Below are 19,056 nucleotides of genomic sequence, written 5' to 3'. Positions count from 1 at the left end.
AAAGAATGAAGGCATGTGAAGTTTTAACAAGAAGGTGGTGCTGAGATGGAAATTTGGTTGTGATGTAAATGAAAGATCAGACACAAGGTGCTTAATAGACTACTGCAGTTTCATTTCCTTTCCATCTTTGACTTTGGGATTCTCAAAGCAATTTGTGAGTAGGGAAGTACTTCGGAAGTGTAATGCCAGAAACCCAGCAGCCAAATTACACTTAACAAGGTGCCACGAAGAACAATGCACTTGCTGTACTGATGGTTAGAGGAAGTTTCCCATAGTGGGTGTGCCTGGAACCAGGGGTCATGGTTTCAGAAGAAGGAGTTGTCCATTTAAGATGGTGATGAGGAACTTCTTGGGAGGGTCTTTGTGTTCTGAAATGAGAAAACTGGGGAAAAGAACTTGAATGCATTCAAAGTTGAGATTGGTACGACTTGACAGGTTTGGGGAATGCGTACAAAAGTGGTGTTAAAGCAGAAATCTTTTTGAATGGCAGGATGGGCTTGAGGGGTCAACTAGTCTGCATTAGGTCCTCTTCCTCCTCATGTTCTTAGTATCCAGGCTGTTATGTAGCAATGTAGGCACATTGAATACCACTGCAAAATAAAATTCTGTTGAAGTCACAGATCACTACCTCACACGTTTAGTACATACAACAGACTACAAGTATCTACCTTGTATGTTTCAAATGCTGGTTTGGATAATAATGGCACCAGGGATAACTCTCTAGCTGTTCTTTCAGTATACAGTACAGTGTTTCAACATCTGAACCGAAAGACATTAACTTCAACAGTACAGTGCTGCGCCAGACATTAATTTAGATTTTGTGCTCAAGTCTCTGGAGTGGGACTTAAGCTCTCAATCTCTTGGCTCAAGTGTACGTGGTATTCTCTGAGCCACAGTTAACACTAACCGAGTGCCTGTAAATTTAGTAGTCCCTCAGTTCATTCCAGTTTTCCCATGAACCAACTCGGATCACAGGCTTATAATTGCTCTTGTCTGCACCAATATGTTCTGGGGCTACTAACATGCATGATACTAACCTGTATGTTCATAATTCCCAGTGTTCAATCCCCTTTATTGTTAACACCGAGGTACATCTGTCTGCCTGCTCTGCTTAATCCAAATGTACAGTATGTTCGTGGTGTCTTTACATATCTGAAAGCATGGCTGCAGTATTTTTCCTCAGGATCAGTATTAACCAGCCATAAAACATTCCTTCAGAATATTGCATACATCCACAGTGATAGCAGATTGGGGTAAAAGATAATTAGGTGGATTCCTCAAGGCTTCGTCACATCCTCTAACCACCTCACCTGAATCATCCTTCCCATCCCTCCCCCACCTCAATCCTCAAAGAAATTCCAGCAATGCCTTTGTATCTTTTTTTCCTCCTTTCTTTCCACAGCAGGGTCCAGGAGATTAATATTTAATTACTGGAGACACCAGGGGAATCCTAGTGGGTTGGCAACTTAATTGGGTCAAAGGAATGTGAGTGTGCCTGAAATGTTTCACAATGAGATCTTTGTGCACAAGTGATGTTGGCTGTATTTTTTTCCACCCTAAGTATGCATCAGTCTGAGATACCAAGAAATTTAGAGAAATGTTGCAATTTAGTTTGCAATGCTGCGACCTTTGTGTGTCTGAATGGGTTTCAAACTGGAGATAATTAAGTCTGATCTGGTAGACTCAGCATCCCAATGCAGAATATAGGCAGTGACTAAACAGTGTCCTTTTACCTTTAGGATCTGACTTTGAATGTAGATGAGATGAAAATCACACCCGTGAAAGACCTCTTGTTCTCGTGTGGATTTTTATCCTGCTGGTTTAGTTCCTTTTCACTCCAGAACAAAGGAAGAAATTCATCTTTGGTTGCTTGTGCCAAACCTGTGTGTGAGTATAAACCAGCGGTTGTACTCACTTCTATTGAAGGCCATTTAAAACTATTCATAATGAAACAGTCTGTCCCGGCGTGCAGCAAAACTCAGGCACTGGCAATAAGCAGAACTGTTTAAGATGCCGATTAGGCTGTAACTATCATCTAAGTACGTCAGCCACCATTGTAGGATCGATGGATTTACACTGGAGAGGAAATCCGGAAGGGATTTTGCCAGGACTAGAAAAAATTTAAATGACTTGAAATATGAAAAATTTGGAAGGGTTTTTGCCAGGACAAGGCCATGAGAACAGATTGAATGATGTGGATTCGTTTTCTTTAGAATTTAGGAGATGGTAGGGAGATTTAATTAGAAGTTTAAAATTTTGAGGAGCCTAGGCTGAGTGGTCAGGCTGAACATTTCCCTTAAAGGAGATGCGGAGAGTGAGGGAACTAGCATTTTATGCCATTAACAAGATAAAATAAATTTCACGATGGTGGGCACGTGAAGCTGACAGCATTAAAGGGTGAGTGAAACAAGACTTCATCACACTTAAAGTACCTGCATTTGCTTTCGAAGCATGACGACTTTGAAGTTATCGACCGCGTGTAGAAATGTGAGTTTAGGCTCCATCTGTCATTTCTGGAAGGGATGACTAAGGACTAAATATCTCTAATTAAAGTTGGCTGATAACTTCAAAACTGATACTGAAGCCAAACAGATACTGGATACTAACCAACTCCAGCAAGGAAATGCCTAATCTTTTCAATAACAGCACTCATTTCAACAGCTTAGGGGTCAGCATTGATCAGAATCTTAAGTAAATCAGCTTCAAAAATATACGGCTTCACGGTTAGGTCAAAGGCTAGGTTACATAGAAGATAGAAATCTACAGCACATTACAGGCCCTTCGGCCCACGATGTTATGCTGAACATGTAACCTACTCTAGAAATCGCCTATAATTTCCCTAGCACCTACAGTAGCTCTCTGTTTTGCTAAGCTCCACATACCTACCTAAGAGGTTCTTAAAGACCCTATTGTATCTGCTTCCACTGCTACCGCCGGCAGTGCATTCCACACATCCACCACTCTCTGTGTACTATGACTCTGTTCCAGGTTCCCTAAAGATTTTCCACCAACTGCAAGGTACATACCGCTTGGCTGGAAGAGTCCATCTCCAACATTGCTCAAAGCACAGCACCTCCTAGGAAAAGGCAGTTCGGTTGACATGCATCTCATCCATCCATTCTGCACGGAATATCCGCTGAAGGATGCACTTCAGAAACTGCCCAGCACTTCGTCGACATCACCTACCAAATCTGCAGCTCCTAATGCCTCAAAGGAAATGGGTGATAGCACTTGCAAGCCCTCCCACCTCCACATTCCCCTTCAAATTGCACACCATACAGATTTGGATGTTCTTTGCCCTACCTCCATTATTGCTAGGTTAAGATCCTGAGAGTCCCTAACAGCACGATGTTAATACCTTCACTACACAGACTAGAGCGATTCATGGTAACAATGGACTATGGATAGTTAGGAATGGTGATAAAACACATCCCTGTCAATATTAAAAGAAAAGATGTTACAAACCGTGCAGGAGCTTGGATTCCTATACTGGGCCTAGTGATAAATCAACACCCAAAGATTTTCCAAAATATGTTGTAAGTAGGTGGTGTGTTGGAGGTACTGTAGAAAAGATCTGCAAGTAACTCAAGTTATCTCTAAGTTTTTATTGTATCCTATTCCTGCTTGTTGACAGAAGGATTTATAACCTCAATATATTCCAAAGTATTTTACACCCAAAGGAACATATCTTAAGCAGGAGAGTCAATGGTGTTATAACAAATTTGTGTGAAGCAACTTGTATATATTTTAAGGAGACGTGACTGTTGAGAAAATCATCTGCTTTTAGTGAAGTTGATTGATGTACACATATTGGCTAAGAAACTGGGAGAATTTTTTTACTGTTTTCCAGATTGGTCCCTTGTGATATTTTTAAGCGTGGTTTTTAAGCATGACAATATTTTAAGCATGATTTTTTTAAAGAGAGCAGATAATGTTTTTTAAATTGACATCAAACCAAGAATCTTGCTGCATACTTGCGTGGGCCCATGGCATGTTGGAGAACATCAGAGATACTCTCTTTGGTATCCTGGACAATATTAGATTCTCAACCAAGGCCAGTAATAAAAATCAGGTGTCTAGATCATTATCATGGTGGTATTGGTGGGAGTTTATCTGCTTATTGGGCATCTGGCCTTTCAACCACAAAATGTTCATTGGCTGTTGCCTTGATATTTTGAAAGGCACCATGGAAAGTTGTTTCATCTTTCTTTTAAACCAACTTTCTTTTGAAATTTGTTTTCTGTGCATCGTTTGAACTTACTTTGTCACATATATTTGCACTGCAACAGTAGCTTTTTTTTATAAATTGTTGGCATCAAAGCTATTTGCAATTGAAAATAGAGTCTGTATCTAGATTTGCTTCATCTCTGTTAAGTGGCCATTGCCTGATGCTGCAGTGCAAAACGTGGAAAGTATCTAACTCAGAGATACTCCTTGGAGAGAGAACTGTGCTGCTTCATCCAGTCTAGCTTTTATGTGACTCCAGACCCATTCATGTAGTTGACCCTTAATGGACTCTTCAGTACATGGGCAAGTAGGAATGGACAATGCAGCATTGGCATCCCATGGGGACAAAATATAATCAAATACATTATCACCTCAACTCTAGCTAGGAAAACAACATGATGGTTAGTTGGGTGCACAAAACCTAGCGCAGAGCAAAAGATGACCTCAGTTTCCAATTAATGTTGAGACGTGAACCTTCTCTCGGGAATCATAATGGGAAATGGAGCTAAAATGTCACTTGTTTGTTTGATCCTCATTTTCCATCCTCCAGCTGCCAGCTGTAGATCATTATAGAAAGGCTTTGGAAATGTGTAGCTCAGTATTCAGATGCATTATTTTAATTGCACTATTCCTGAGGAGGGTGTTGGAATGATTTTGGCTGATGTTAATAGTTTTTTATTTTTACTGTTCTTCAATTTCCAAGTGAAGGCCAAACTAGAGTCTTTATTTCAATATTTCAAGCTGGCAGCAGATCAACTAATAACAAAGTGTGATCTCATACCCTTCATTATTTTGTAAGCCGTCATTAATATTTAGCTGTCAATATCATTTCAGATTTCTCCCCTCCCCCATTTTCCTGATAATTCGTTTTTTTTTAAATGTCTTAACCTCATCAAAGAGCACTGTGACTGCATTGAGAATAGATAGTGGAGGGGATGTGGGTGAATCGGGAGCAAAGTCTCAGATCTTACTAGGAACAGACACTAATTAATCTATTCAGTGACCTTCAGGCTGACTGTAGATTTGAATGCATAATCTTCTCAACACACAGATTTTCCATTTGACCCTTTGCAACACTACTGGTCATATGTCAAGACATTAAGTGGAATGTTGGTAAATAAAAATAGTCTGTTGTCAATTGGCCTACAATAGATTTAGATAGTGTTGTCAAGCTTGTGCAAAGACTAGCCGAAGTTATTTGATACTCGCAAGTTTTTGAGTACTATTCATACCATGTGAGTACCAAATAATTCATGGCATGAAATAGAAACACATTGTATTCTGGAATTTCGTTGTCTTGAAATACTTAGCAATTTTCTGTCTTTATTTCTGGTAAGATGTCAGAGTGCTCAGACGCAGCAGCCACTCCGGGTCCAATCAAAGGTGTATTTGTTCATGGTTGTCTTTTTTAAGATCATAAGTCACTGCTGGATACTGAGAATGTCAAGTACTGTTGGACTATCCTATCAGTGAGTTGCCCAATAGCAATGGAGCAGGATGTTTTGCACACCGTTGTGTTCTCGCCTGGGCTTGCTGTGCACTGTTGGACAGTGCGCAGTGTGAGTGCTTGCCTTGAACATTTTATTCTGATCACAAGACCCTGTTGGACTTTGGTAATGTAGTATACTGCAAGTCCTGTTCGTTGGTGACACTGACAGGAGGAGCTATGTTGCCTCGTTTGTGGTGAGGACTAGGCCAAGGCCCCTGGGTCGCCTGTTGCAGCCAACCAGGGGAGGAGATGGCGAAGTGGTGTGGGAGAGCACTTGCAGGGCACACTGAAATCTATACTTGAGTTGGGAGCTGGCCCCTCCCATCAGTGCTGCCCTCCGGTGTTTGCTCAATGGAAGAACAAGCTGGACCTGGACAACTTACCATCAATTCTACAGTTATGCCACTTGGGTACGTGGGCTATATATTTTTTTCTTCGTTGCTGTATGTTTTTTCTGAGATTTGTAACCTTATGTGCTATGTGCGCTGTTGGCAATGTCTTTTGCGTCTTGGCCTTGGTGGAACGTTGTTTCATTTAGCTATATTCATGTATGGTTGAATGATAATTAAACTTGAACTTCAACTTCAATTGATATCCCAGAAGCCCAAGAATTGAGGATCACGCTTGTGGCTCGACGACTCGTTCAGTCTCATGTGGTCAGATAGATTTGATTGTTTGAGTCAAGCACGAGAGGCTTGTTCAATGATTGTGCAGCATATTCAAGGTGTGGCCATTCCAAAATGTGTGTTACAGATGACAATTCTGAAAATATATGATGGATATGTCAGTGTTACTTGTGCACAGAGCGCACCCAGGCAAACAGAAATAACCGATCACTGCATTAAATATAGCTCTGTCACTTGTAGCGGGATTTGCCAGTTCTTCTGCTGTGACTGGTGTAGCTAAAGAATTTGCTGTAAAATATGAAATTCGTTCTCTTCCCTATAGCCTCTGTAAAACAAATGGGGCCAGATGGAGCTGACAGAGAGGACTAAATGGCAACTAACAACATTGATTGGAATGTGTGAGATTGTGTGAGATAGAGAAGGGGTGGATGGGGATTGGTTGATGGCACAGTGGTTAGAGTTCTAGTTATAATAACACTTATTAGAACTGACAGGGCTTCCTGTATCATGAAGCCGTCACATGGGAGGGGCAGAACAAACCTTAATTATGAGAAGCCTGATCTCAGATTGTTTCAAAATGGTGGCCTACCACTTAAATATTTTCCCATAATGCTGTGTAATGTTCACCCATCTCTTGGGTGACAGAAAAATCCTCCTGTCGTTTGCATTGGCTACTTCATTTTTTTTCCTCAGTATTTTCTTCTCAGTGCTCCCTCCATTTTGCCATTTACAGGCTAAAGTCAAAGGAAAAAAAAATGATCACAACCATGGAGATGATGAAGTTGTACTCCACCCACAGCACCAGCAAGCATTTTGGTTTACACAGCATTTTCAACAGCGCTTATGTTTTGCAAAATTGGAGTAACGGGTGGCAGGAATAACCAATTTGAGCTGCCTGTTTAGTTTAGTGCAAGCAGATTTTGGTGTGGAAATGCATTTGAAAGTTTATGCAGTGAGTAGGTTAACTGATGTAATTAATGTCCAGTGCTAGGTAAGTATCTCACTATTACAAGTGTACGTTTTGCGGATCTTGTTTGACCAATCAAGTGATGGAAGCTTTTCCTGAAAAATGTGAATACACAGCATTTCCAGGTATTTAACTGGATAAGGAAGCATAATAGGAAAGCCTTTGGTTTGACTTTCAAGAAGGATGGATCTAAAATTTTCAGAAGGATTTATAATTGGCCTTGGCCGTGAGTGAGGGAGAAGAATTTATCGAAAATCTTGCCTGCAAAATTTGGCTTTGTATTGCTCATTGGTTGTGCAGTGCATTTGTCAATCTGCTGTGCAATATGTGCATAGACATTTGTATGTGATTTGTGCTGCCTGCCACATTAAGGAAGATATTACTACGTGCAAAGCTTTTGAAGGAAGCAGATTGTTGCATCAATCATTGAGCAAAGCTGATATGATGTTGAAAATAGTTTCTGCCAAGTTCATCAACATTGTGTTTTTTTTGTGGATTAGCCACGGAAGGAGTATTCTCAATTCATTCATCTGGCAAGATAAATAATGTCCAACTGTCTCAAATGAGAACACAAAGCTTCCAGCTGCTACTGGCAATTCATTCTCAGTGTATGACTTTTAGACTTTGTTAATCCTTATGTCAGTTGCAGTCTGTGTCCCATTGTCCTACTTTAATGCACATAATCACATTTTTTTTCTACACTTGTCTCAAGAATCTCTTACTTTCTTTTGCATTCCACTGAAGAAAGCGGAGAAATTCTCTAGCCTTTTTCCCTCAACTCACTCTTTGAACCAAGATCTGCTAATGCTGAGGCTTGTCAGAGTTGAGATTGACCATTGGTGTATTCCAAGTAATTGACGTGGAACAATGTCCCCAGTCAGCAGGATTAATAATGGTGTACGTATTTTATTGATTGGCTAATGGAAAGATAGTGGGTAAAGAAAAACATGTAGGTTATTATGCATTTATTTCGATGCTGCTGTATGCAGAAACGAACACCAGAATGTCACAGACATAAGATATATTTTTAATGTAGTTTTATTTCTGTCCTTAGTTAATCTTATGGTAGACAACTTTACTCCAATTACAGCGATCTTAGGTTGTTATCTACAGGTAATTTGAAGTTTTCTTACTAAACTCAGCTAAGTCCACTCACAGATTTTTTTAAAGCATACTTTGCACAGTGTGCATTCCAGGAAGTAAATTAATAACAGTGCATGAGAAGACTCCAGCTCCCCATTGCCTTAGGGTATAAATGTATCATATGCAATTCTTTTTCCTTGGGTGACCAATACAAATCTAATTTTTTATATATATAAACATGGAAGTTTATATATATAAACATGGAAGTTTACATATTCAACATGGAAGTGGTGTGTGTGTGTGTGTGTGTGTGTGTGTGTGTGTGTGTGCGTGCGCACGCGCACGTGTATGTGTGTGTGTGTGTGATATATACCATCATAAAACATCCCAAAAAGCAAGTTCATCATGTCTCTGTGGGTAATTTGAAAGAGCTGCCCAAATTAATCTGCTTCTCTTGCTACCATCTGAAACTCATGAGTTTATATTCAGCATTTTATCCGATCTTCTTTTAAAAATTGCTGTTGCCTGTACTTCAATCACCTTCCTCAGCAGCCACAACCTTTCCGTTATATACCAATGTAATGACTACCTCAAAAGTAAGATGAACAACTATGGGCAACAAATGGCGTAAAAGCTAAAAGGAACTTGCAAGGATGTAAAGAGGAGGCAAATTGGCAGACTGGAAGAGCAGTAAAAAGTAAGTAGAAGTTTCAAAGACAGTAATGAGTTCAAAAATGTAATGGGTTATGGATTTGTACAGAACAAGGATGGGCCCTTTGACTCATCATGTTCTTGCCAGCATTTTTAGCATCCACTTGAACTCCATTTGCTACATAAGGACCATATTTTTCTGTGCCTTTCTTATTTATCTGTATGCCTCTGAAGTGCAGTAATTATATCTGATTTCACCAGCTCCTCTGGCAGCCTGTTCCAAATTTTAACCTCTCTTGCATAAAACAAAAACTTACCCTTTAGGTCCCCTTTGAAATTCCTTTCTGTCACCATAACCTGTGCTTTCTTGATTTTGATACCCCTATCTTTCTTACTTTCTTTATTAATCTTTTTATTGATTTAGCAAGAGCATATATACAAACAAGAGGAGAATTATCTCAAATATATATATATCAATAACAACACAAACAGAAAGTGAAATAGACATTATCAAAATCATACATAGTATTAAGCAAATATGTAACGTATAATAGAAAAGAAAGACAACTAGTTCTCCTCTTATCAATTCATAGAGAGAGAAAAATTCTTTAAATTTTTAAAATGAGAAGGTAAAAAACCCACTACATTATAAGAAAAAAAAGGAAAAGAAAAAGGGGACTGGGCAGTCCATCCTGAGGATACGACTTTCTGATCAAATCTAAAACTTTGAAAAGAAATAATTGGAAGAGTAATAAATCAAATCAAATGAAAATATTGATACCCCTATTATGAGAAAATAATTTTAACTCTTTACCCTGTCTATGCCTCTGATAAACAAATACTTCTATCAGTTTACCCTTTGGCCTCCTTTGCTCCAGTGAACACAAATCCAGTTTAGCCAATCGCCTGGGAAATCCCCTCTGCATTCTCACCAATGAAATTGCATTCTTCCTACAGTTTCTAATATGGAAAAGCTGTGCAAAGGATTCCACAGTTACTAGATTTCACTAATACATGAAGAAAATGAATGGTAAAGAGGAATGTGGGGCTATTAAGCATAGAACAATGCAAACATCCCACCTCTCCTGGAAGTTCTGGGAGTCTCCCGCATATTAATAGTTGCTCCCTGATGCCCGCAAATTATATACAATGTCCCGGAAATCAATTTTTTTTGCAAGCGAGAGAGCACGCAACAGCAACCACGAGAGCGAGAGAGCGACCACAAGAGAGAGAGAGCGAGAGCAAGAGAGCAACCACGAGAGAGGGAGAAAGCGAGCGCGCACGCGCCATGGCAGAGTGTTCCAAAAAAAGAAAATATAAAACATACGTCACCCCAGACTACCCTAAAGTGTATCCCTGCCTAATAGGGGTCAAAAGTAATGATAGTGTTGCTCACTACACTGTTTGCAACAATGACTTTTCTATTGCCCATGGTGGGTTAAGACTGTAAAAGACATGTTGAGGTGAGTTTAACAGGTGTCATTCGTTCATTAGCATAGCTAACGTTATTTAAACTAGCTGGCTAGTTGCTAAGGAGCTACTCTATTGCAGACATCCCACCTCTCCCAGAAGTTCCGGGAGTCTCCCGCAAATTGATGGTGCTACCTCCCTGAAATGAGATTTTGCAGGGAGGAATGTCTGACAATAGATTACAAAGAGTTGGAAGAAATGTGAAATAGTTTTTTTTTTCAGATCAGGAATAGGACAAATACCAGAGATGGAATGAAGCCTGATACTTGATGAAGTTTTGGGAAATTTTGTGGACTAACAGTCAGTTTACAAAATGGGTAATAATAAAGATACAGTAGTTCATCAGATGGACAAGCCTTCAGGGCCTGTTGGTTCACTTGGATAGTACTATCATTAGGGAAGTTCCATGTGCATTGGTTATAATTTCTAAAACTCCGCCAAATTGTGTTTTTATGTAGAAGAGTAGCAGATGTCCATCCATGATTGAAATGAAGGTGAAGGATTTCGGTGGAGGAGTGAGAAACCGCGTAACAGCAGACTTGTCAGTTTAGTGACAATTGTGGGATACTTATTGGAATCCATTATTGAATAAGTATGACAGGGTATTTAGCTAAACAGGAGCAGATTACAGAGTGAGCATAGATTTTGGTGGGGGGTGGGGGCAGGGTTGTGGACGTCCTATCAGCCTGATCTAGTAGAACATTTTGAAAGAGTCACTGGCATGTTGGTGAATGGAGTGTGCTTATAAATATTTGCCAGATGGACAATCGGGAGGCGTTACATAGTGACCACAAAAAGGGTTATCAGTAAATGCTAAAACACATAAAATGAGAGATAACGTGGCATGCCTGTGGAGCTACTTGAGGGATAGGAAATAGAAGGGATGGCATTAGGTTGCTCTCTGGCAGATCTGAGACGACATGTTCCCCAGTGATCTCTAGGATGACTTTGGACTCTTATCATGAGATACATTAATAACTTAGATGCTGAAATAAAAGAGAACATGACCTTGGATTGATCTCATTCCCTGTTTAACCTTGAGATAACTCAAAAGTGTTTTGCAGCCAATCAAACACATTTCAAGTACAGTTGGTACTCAGACGTTACTTTTCAAAGCATAGAAAAAATTGACCAGGAAGAAATGTGGCATTTGCTCAATGGTTTCCTTTGAAATTTCAAACAGAAAGACAAAATCTGGTAAGCACTCAGCACCTCTGGAAAGAGAAACAAAAGAGATATTTCATTATTTCTGTTTATTTTTCCTCATATGCTGCATGACTTGTTGACTGTTTCAGCATATTTTCTTTCTTTTTCTAATTTCTATGATTTTAAAAATTTGAGTTTTGTTTTCCTTTGCAAAATATAGCTTTTGATTACTTATTCTCACCAGTGGTTTCATTCTGGCACATGCTGATCATGTTGACAAAGACTGTGGGAAGGTGAGAAATGTGCTATTAATTTGTCTCGGCAAGACCTCTCTCCTTGCTGCTGCCATCAGGAAGAAGGTACAAAAGGCTCAGGAATCACACCCACCAGGTTCAGGTGCAGTTACTACCCCTCAGTCATCAGGCTCTTGAACCAATGGGGATAACTTCACTCAACTCCAAATTACCCCATCATTGAAATATTCCCACAACCAGTGGGCTCACTTTCAAAGACTCTTCATCTCATGTTCTCGATACTTGTTGCTTATTTATTTATTATTATTTCTTCTTTTTGCATTGAAACAGTTTGTTGTCTTCTGCACACCGGTTGAACACCCTGGTTGGGTGACCTTTCATTGATTCTTGTTATAGTTATCATTCTATAGATTTGTTGAGTATTAAAATAAATGAATCTTAGGGTTGTATATGGTGGTGTGTGTATGTGTGTGTGTATATATATAGATACACACACACATACACAAACACTTTGTTAATAACATTTACTTTGAAGTTTGAACTTTGAACTTGCATTGTAGCATGGCAAGGACCAGATAATTGGTTGGACATGTTGAATGAGGGATAAATACAGATCAAAGCACCAAGCATAATTGACGTTCTCTTTCTGTGCACCAGAGAGGGAAGCAAAAGTCTTGATATAATGGTGTGGGAATTTGTGGCTGGGGAAAAGTGGTAGCAGCAGTGGCAATAACATCCAAGTGCCATACTCACTGGCCTGAGTGAGCACCCTGGCCATACTCTGAAAGTATGAATTAATAAACTGGAGGTAGGATCCAGGGACAGATGACACACCAGCTGTATAGGGAAGGGTGTGGTATGAGGTGTGCCCTTCAGACTTAGGGACCCAAGAGAAAAAAAAGTGCCAGTGGATTTGGTAATACATGCCTTATACATTAACCTTTGAACCTTACACTCTCAGTCAGCTCCTCCCTACCCAGTCTGGAAATCCTGGCTGCCATCTCCTGCCTGATCTTGCAACCTGGATCCCAGCCTTGATCCCAACCGAAGGTAGAAGCTGACTGAATGATAGCTGGTCAGGCTGCTCATGGAAAACTTGTTCTTGTAATATAATGAAAATTAAATCCTCCTTTCTAAAATCGTTCCCATGTAGTTGATCACCTCAAGGTGGTGCATCCCAGGGTGGGGTATGTAGCACATTTTTGGAACTTGTGATATAAACATATAAGTTAACAACCAACACTATGGCAACAGGAGTTCAAGTTGAGGAAGCACCATGTCATGCACCTTGAATATGAAAAAGAGAAATTGCTACAGTTTCTTAATATGAACAGACAAGGAGGTAGGGAGGTGCAAATCCATTTGGCTGTACAGATACTCTGACTGCTGTTGCTTTTTTATGACTTAAAAAGTGCTACATTAAATATTTAAAAGCTTTCATGATTTTTGTTTTTGTCATCCTGTGCATTATTGATACTTTGAGTTCTGACTTTTTGAAAGATGAAAAGAGACCAGGAAGAAATAAGGTACATGTACAACAGTCTACTCGATAGCATTCCCTTGTATGTGGCTTGTGCTAAGGAACAAAATGTTGAGTGAAGACCTGAACTTCATATTGTCAGTATGACCAAGGAATTGATTGTGACTTCATGAAGGGGAAGTCGATAGAACATCCACCAGTCCTCATTGAGGAGTAAGTGTTGGAAAGGATGAGCAGCATTAAATACTTCATACTTTATACTTTATTGTCGCCAAACAATTGATACTAGAACGTACAATCATCACAGCGATATTTGATTCTGCGCTTCCTGCTCCCTGGATTACAAATCGATAGTGAATATTAAAAATTTAAATTATAAATCATAAATAGAAAATACAAAAATGGAAAGTAAGGTAGTGCAAAAAAACTGAGGTGCAGGTCCGGATATTTGGAGGGTATAGCCCAGATCCGGGTCAGGATCCGTTCAGCAGTCTTATCACAGTTGAACGGAAGCTGTTCCCAAATCTGGCCGTATGAGTCTTCAAGCTCCTGAGCCTTCTCCCGGAGGGAAGAGGGACAAAAAGTGTGTTGCCTGGGGGGGGGGGGGGGGATCATGTCCTTGATTATCCTGGCAGCACTGCTCCGACAGCGTGCGGTGTAAAGTGAGTCCAAGGACGGAAAATTGGTTTGTATGTTGTGCTGGGCTGTGTTCACGATCTTCTGCAGCTTCTTCCAGTCTTGGACAGGACAACTTCCATACCAGGTTGTGATGCACCCTAGAAGAATGCTTTCTACTGTGCATCTATAAAAATTAGTGAGGGTTTTAGGGGACAGGCCAAATTTCTTTAGTTTTCTCAGGAAGTAAAGGCGCTGGTGGGCCTTCTTGGCAGTGGGCTCTGCTTGGTTGGACCAAGTCAGGTCATTTCTGATATTGACCCCAAGGAACTTAAAGCTTTTGACCTGTTCCACTTGCACACCACCGATGTAAATGGGGTCGTGCGGTCCGCTACTCCTTCTGAAGTCAACAACCAATTCCTTTGTCTTGCTGATGTTGAGGGATAGGTTATTGTCTTCGCACCATGTCACCAGGTTCTTAATTTCCTCTCTGTACTCAAACTCATTATTACCCAAGATACAGCCTACAATCGTTGTGTCATCAGCAAACTTATATATTGAGTTCGATGGAAACTTGGCTACACAATCATGGGTGTACAGTGAGTACAGCAGGGGGCTGAGTACACAGCCTTGTGGGACACTGGTGCTCAGAGTGATTATAGAGGAGAGCTTGTCCCCTATTTTTACAGCCTGGGTCCTCTCTGTGAGGAAGTTGAAGATCTAGCTGCAGATCTGAGTGCTTACGTCCAGGTTCCGGAGCTTAGGAATCAGTTTATTTGGAATGATGGTATTAAAGGCAGAGCAGTAGTCAATGAAAAGGAGTCTTACGTATGCGTCTTTATTCTCCAGGTGTTCTAAGAAGGAATGTAGGGCCAAAGAGATGGCATCTTCCATTGACTTGTTGCTCTGGTAGGTGAATTGCAAAGCATCAAGGTTGACCGGTAGGCTGTGGTTGATGTGTGTCATAACCAATTACTCAAAGCAATTCATAGCAATTGATGTCAGAGCCACAGGTTGATAGTCATTCAGGCATGCCACCTTGCTCTCTTCAGCACTGGGATTATCGTTGCCTTCTTAAAACACGAGGGGATCTTAGACCGAAGCAGGGAGCAGTTGAAGATGTCAGCAAACACTTCAGCTAGCTCACTTGCACAGGCCCGGAGAACCCATCCTGGGACGCCATCTGGGCCTGTCACCTTCCTTGGATTTATCTTCAGGAAAACCCTTCTAACGTTCTCCTCAGTGACGATGCATCTCAATGCCACCAGGTCCGGTTCATCCGGAGGGAGCTCCTCTTCTGTTCGAATCTTGCGTAGAATACGTTAAGTTCATCAGGAAGAGAAGCGCCACAGTTATTGATATTCCCAGCCTTTTCTTTGTGCCCAGTGATCTCATTTAGACCCTACCATAGTCTACTGGCATCCCTCTGGTTAGCCCGGGCTTCCAACTTGGCTCGATATTGCCTCTTGGCGCCCTTAATGGCTTCCCGGAGTTCACACCTGGATTCCATGTAGCGACTGGTATCCCCGGACCTAAAAGCCTCAGCTCTAGCCTTCAAAAGGGACTTGACCTCATAATTCATCCAAGGTTTCCGGTTAGGGAATACCCAGATCGTCTTGCGAGACACACAGTCCTCAGTGCATTTCCAAGTGAAGTCCGTGACAGCTGAGGCATACTCATCGAGGTTCAATTCCAGGATGTCAATATTTGGTGGATCTGTCTTGGGCCTAAGGCACTGATGCTATCACAGAGAAATCATGCCAGTGACTCGACTTCATTAGGAACTCAAGGAGGTTTCGTATGTCACTAAAGTTTCTTGCAAATATCTATAGATGTGCAATAGAGAGCACTCTGACGGGCTGCATCACAGACGGTATGGAGGCTCCAATGCAGAAGATTGCAAGAAGCTTCAGAGCATCGTAGTCTCAGACAACTCCATCACTGGCATGACCTCCCTGCCATTAATTCCGTCCTTAAGAAGCCGAATCAGAATCTGGTTTAATATCACCAGCATATAGTTTGTTGTTTTGTGGAAGAAGTACTTTGCAGTACATAGTTATAGAAACAATAAGTTTCAATAAGAAGTGTATATATAAAATAAATTAAATAAGCAGTGCACAAGAGAGAGGGGAGAAATTCTGAGGGAGTGTGTGGGTTCATTGTCCATTCAGAAATCTGATGGCAGAGGGGGAGAAGCCGTTCCTGAAATGTTGAGTGTGTGTCTTCAGCCTCCTCTTGCATGATAGCAATGAGAAGAGGGCATTTCCTGGGCAATGGGGTCCTTAACGATGGATGCTGCTTTTTTTGTGGCATTGCCTTTTGGAGAAAAGTTTACAACTGTCTGCAGCATTCTCTGATCCTGTGTAGTGGTCCTACCATACCAGGTGGTGATGCAGCTAGTTAAAATGCTCTCTGTGGTACATATGTAGAAATTTGCGACTGTCTTTGGTGATGTACCAAATCTCCTCACACTCCTAATGACATCAAGCCACTGTTGTGCCTTCTTTGTAATTGCACCAATAAGATAGATGTTGACGCCCAGGAATTTGAAACTACTCATCCTTTCCACTTCTGGTCCTTTGATGAAGACTGGTTTGTGTTCTCTCAACTTACCCTTCCTGAAGCCCACAATCAATTCCTTGGTCTTACTGACATGGAGTGCAAGGTTGTTGCTTTGACACCACTTGACCGGCTGATCTATCTCGCTCCAGTACACCTTTACCTCACCATCTGAAATTCTGCTAACAGTATTTGTGTCATTGGCAAATTTATAGATGGTGTTTTTGAGCTGTGTCTAGCTGTACAATCGTGGGTGTAGAGAGAGTAGGCAGTGCCTCAAGGAGGCAGCATCCATCATTAAGGACGCTTGTCACGTAGGACTTTGCCTCTTCTTTTTCTACCATCAGGGCAGAGATACAAGAGTCTGCAGATCCACAGCCAATGATTCAGAAACAGCTTGTTTCCCTCAGTCACCATAATTTTAATCACTATCTCGTTATTCTTTTTGCAGTATTTGCACTAATTTATAATAATCGTTACACTCTACTGTTGTGGCAGAACAAAAACTTTCATATGATATAAGACAGTTATAATTAACTTAATTCTGATTCTGTAGCCAAAGGGATTCTTAAAAAAATAGTACAGTGCAGTCTTTGCATCATGTTCTCCTTCACCCTCAAATTAGTGCATGCTCAACAAGTGAAAACTGTTATCACGATGAGAAGAAAGAGTTTGCATTTAAAATATCCCTTAATGCCTCCAGGATGTCCCAAAGCACCTTATAGCCAATTAGTACTTCTTAAGGTGCAGTCTGTGTAGGAAGCACTGCAAGGTCACACAGCCATGAGATTAATAACCAAATCATCTGGTTTAGTGATGAGTTTGTTGGTTACAAACTGGCTTTTGCTCTGCTTTGAAGCAGGAATGAGGTAAGGTCATTTACATCTATCCTGGAGGGTAGAATTATTTTTAATATCTGATCTGAAAATCAGCAACTCTCCTACCACAGTACTGCACAGGAGAGGTGGTCAATTTTTTGTGCTCAGACCTCTGGATTGCAAGGGCCGTCACTGGGAAAGGACTTTACACGAGGGAGTCTTTGCAATGTAGTTGCGATCACAATGGACAAGTGCAGAAAATAATTCATCATTGTCAGCGAATTCATCATTGTCAGCGAATTTCAGGAGCAGAGAAATTGCTGGATATGGATACGATTTTCAATTTTCCTGTGTGTTGCGGCAGAGGAAGATATAAAAGGAAAAACTACTTTAGGGTGAAAAATTTTGACCTCCCATTTCAAATTGAGTATAATGGCCATATTTCTATCATTAGGCTCTGCACATGGGTTTGTTGCCTAATAGGCTATTATACTCTCACAATGCATGAGTGAAGCAGCATTGTGAAAAGCTTTACTTTAGAATTGACTTAATAAGGTTATCAATCACAGAACAAAAGATGAACTGCTTTCCTTTGGCATGCACTGGGTGCATGATCCATTTATCTGGAAAAAAGGAATGAATTATGGGAATTGTCTTGTGAGCAATAGATGCTAAATGCTCAATTATAGAACCCTTAGTGGGGATTTTTGGCACCTTCTAATATGTCTGTAAGCTAACATGTTGCATACTACATCAGGCTTCAGTTATGTGGCCAACTTTTGCAGAAGTGTAATGTTAATACATGGCTTTGCCTTCACGTGATTTTTGTGGAAGTGTAGAAATTATAGGCTTGTTCACTGATCATTTTTAGCAGCTGAGGAAAAGCAGGACAAGTCAACCTGTCCTCCCTTATTGGGCTTATCTTTGAGCTATCCTTCCTGTTCCTACTAGACGTATGGAGAGTGCCATTTGATATCACTTTACTGTTGGAGTTTAATTTGTGTGAGTGTGATGTTGTGTTGTTATTTAGGGCAGGATATGGGGGGGAAATAAAAGGAAATGTCCTCCTTTGATCTAAGTATACAGTAACTCCTTGAAGTTGAGGTAATAGATGTAATTGATACGTAGATCTGTCAGGTTAAGATTGAAAGGGATTTCAGGCTTCAGGTTTAAACCTTGAGTGGTGCATCACTGTACACATATTACTTATTGAAGAGGGCTAGGAACCTTGTGAGAAATGATAGGATTAGACCGTGTGCCTCATTGAGCCTGCCCAATGATTCAACAAGATCATGACTGATTGGTCTTCCGAGTCCACTTCCCTGCCTGAGCCCCACAACTCTTTGTTACCCTAAGGTGCAAAAATCTACCTTGACCTTCAATATATTCAGTGACTCAGGTCTCACAGCTGCCTCAGGTAGTGAGTTCCAAAAGTTCGCAAACCTCTTGTGGGAAGAACTTCCTCCTCATCTTGGTCTTAAGTGAATGACCTCTTATTCGTGTGCCTCATTGTTCTTGTTTTCCTCATGAAGAAGATCCTCATAATATCCTCCTCGTCAGCACTCCTCAGGATGGTAAATGAAATACTTTTTCATTTTTCGGTCTTTACGGTAGGCTTTCCTAGATCTGTAGAGGAACAGTTGCATGTTTGTCCTGATGAAGGGTTCAGCC

General features: G+C 40.8%; 1 protein-coding gene across 9 annotated transcripts in view; it reads left to right on the top strand.

Annotated features, from left to right (window-relative positions):
- LOC134357983 (catenin delta-2-like) overlaps positions 1-19,056 on the top strand; it is a 1,288,623-nt gene that overhangs the window by 747,350 nt on the left and 522,217 nt on the right. Inside the window, exon 1 of one of the 9 annotated variants that reach the window (XM_063069829.1) lies at positions 2,330-2,397. The exons of the other annotated variants lie outside the window; for them this stretch is intronic. The gene's annotated coding sequence lies outside the window, so the exon portion shown is untranslated. Of the gene's footprint in view, positions 1-2,329; positions 2,398-19,056 lie in introns of those variants that run through there. 9 annotated transcript variants of the gene reach the window in all.

The sequence above is a fragment of the Mobula hypostoma genome, chromosome 17 (genome assembly GCF_963921235.1).
Source record: "Mobula hypostoma chromosome 17, sMobHyp1.1, whole genome shotgun sequence".
Lineage (NCBI taxonomy): Eukaryota > Metazoa > Chordata > Chondrichthyes > Myliobatiformes > Myliobatidae > Mobula > Mobula hypostoma.
This window is presented reverse-complemented; position numbering and strand designations above follow the sequence as displayed.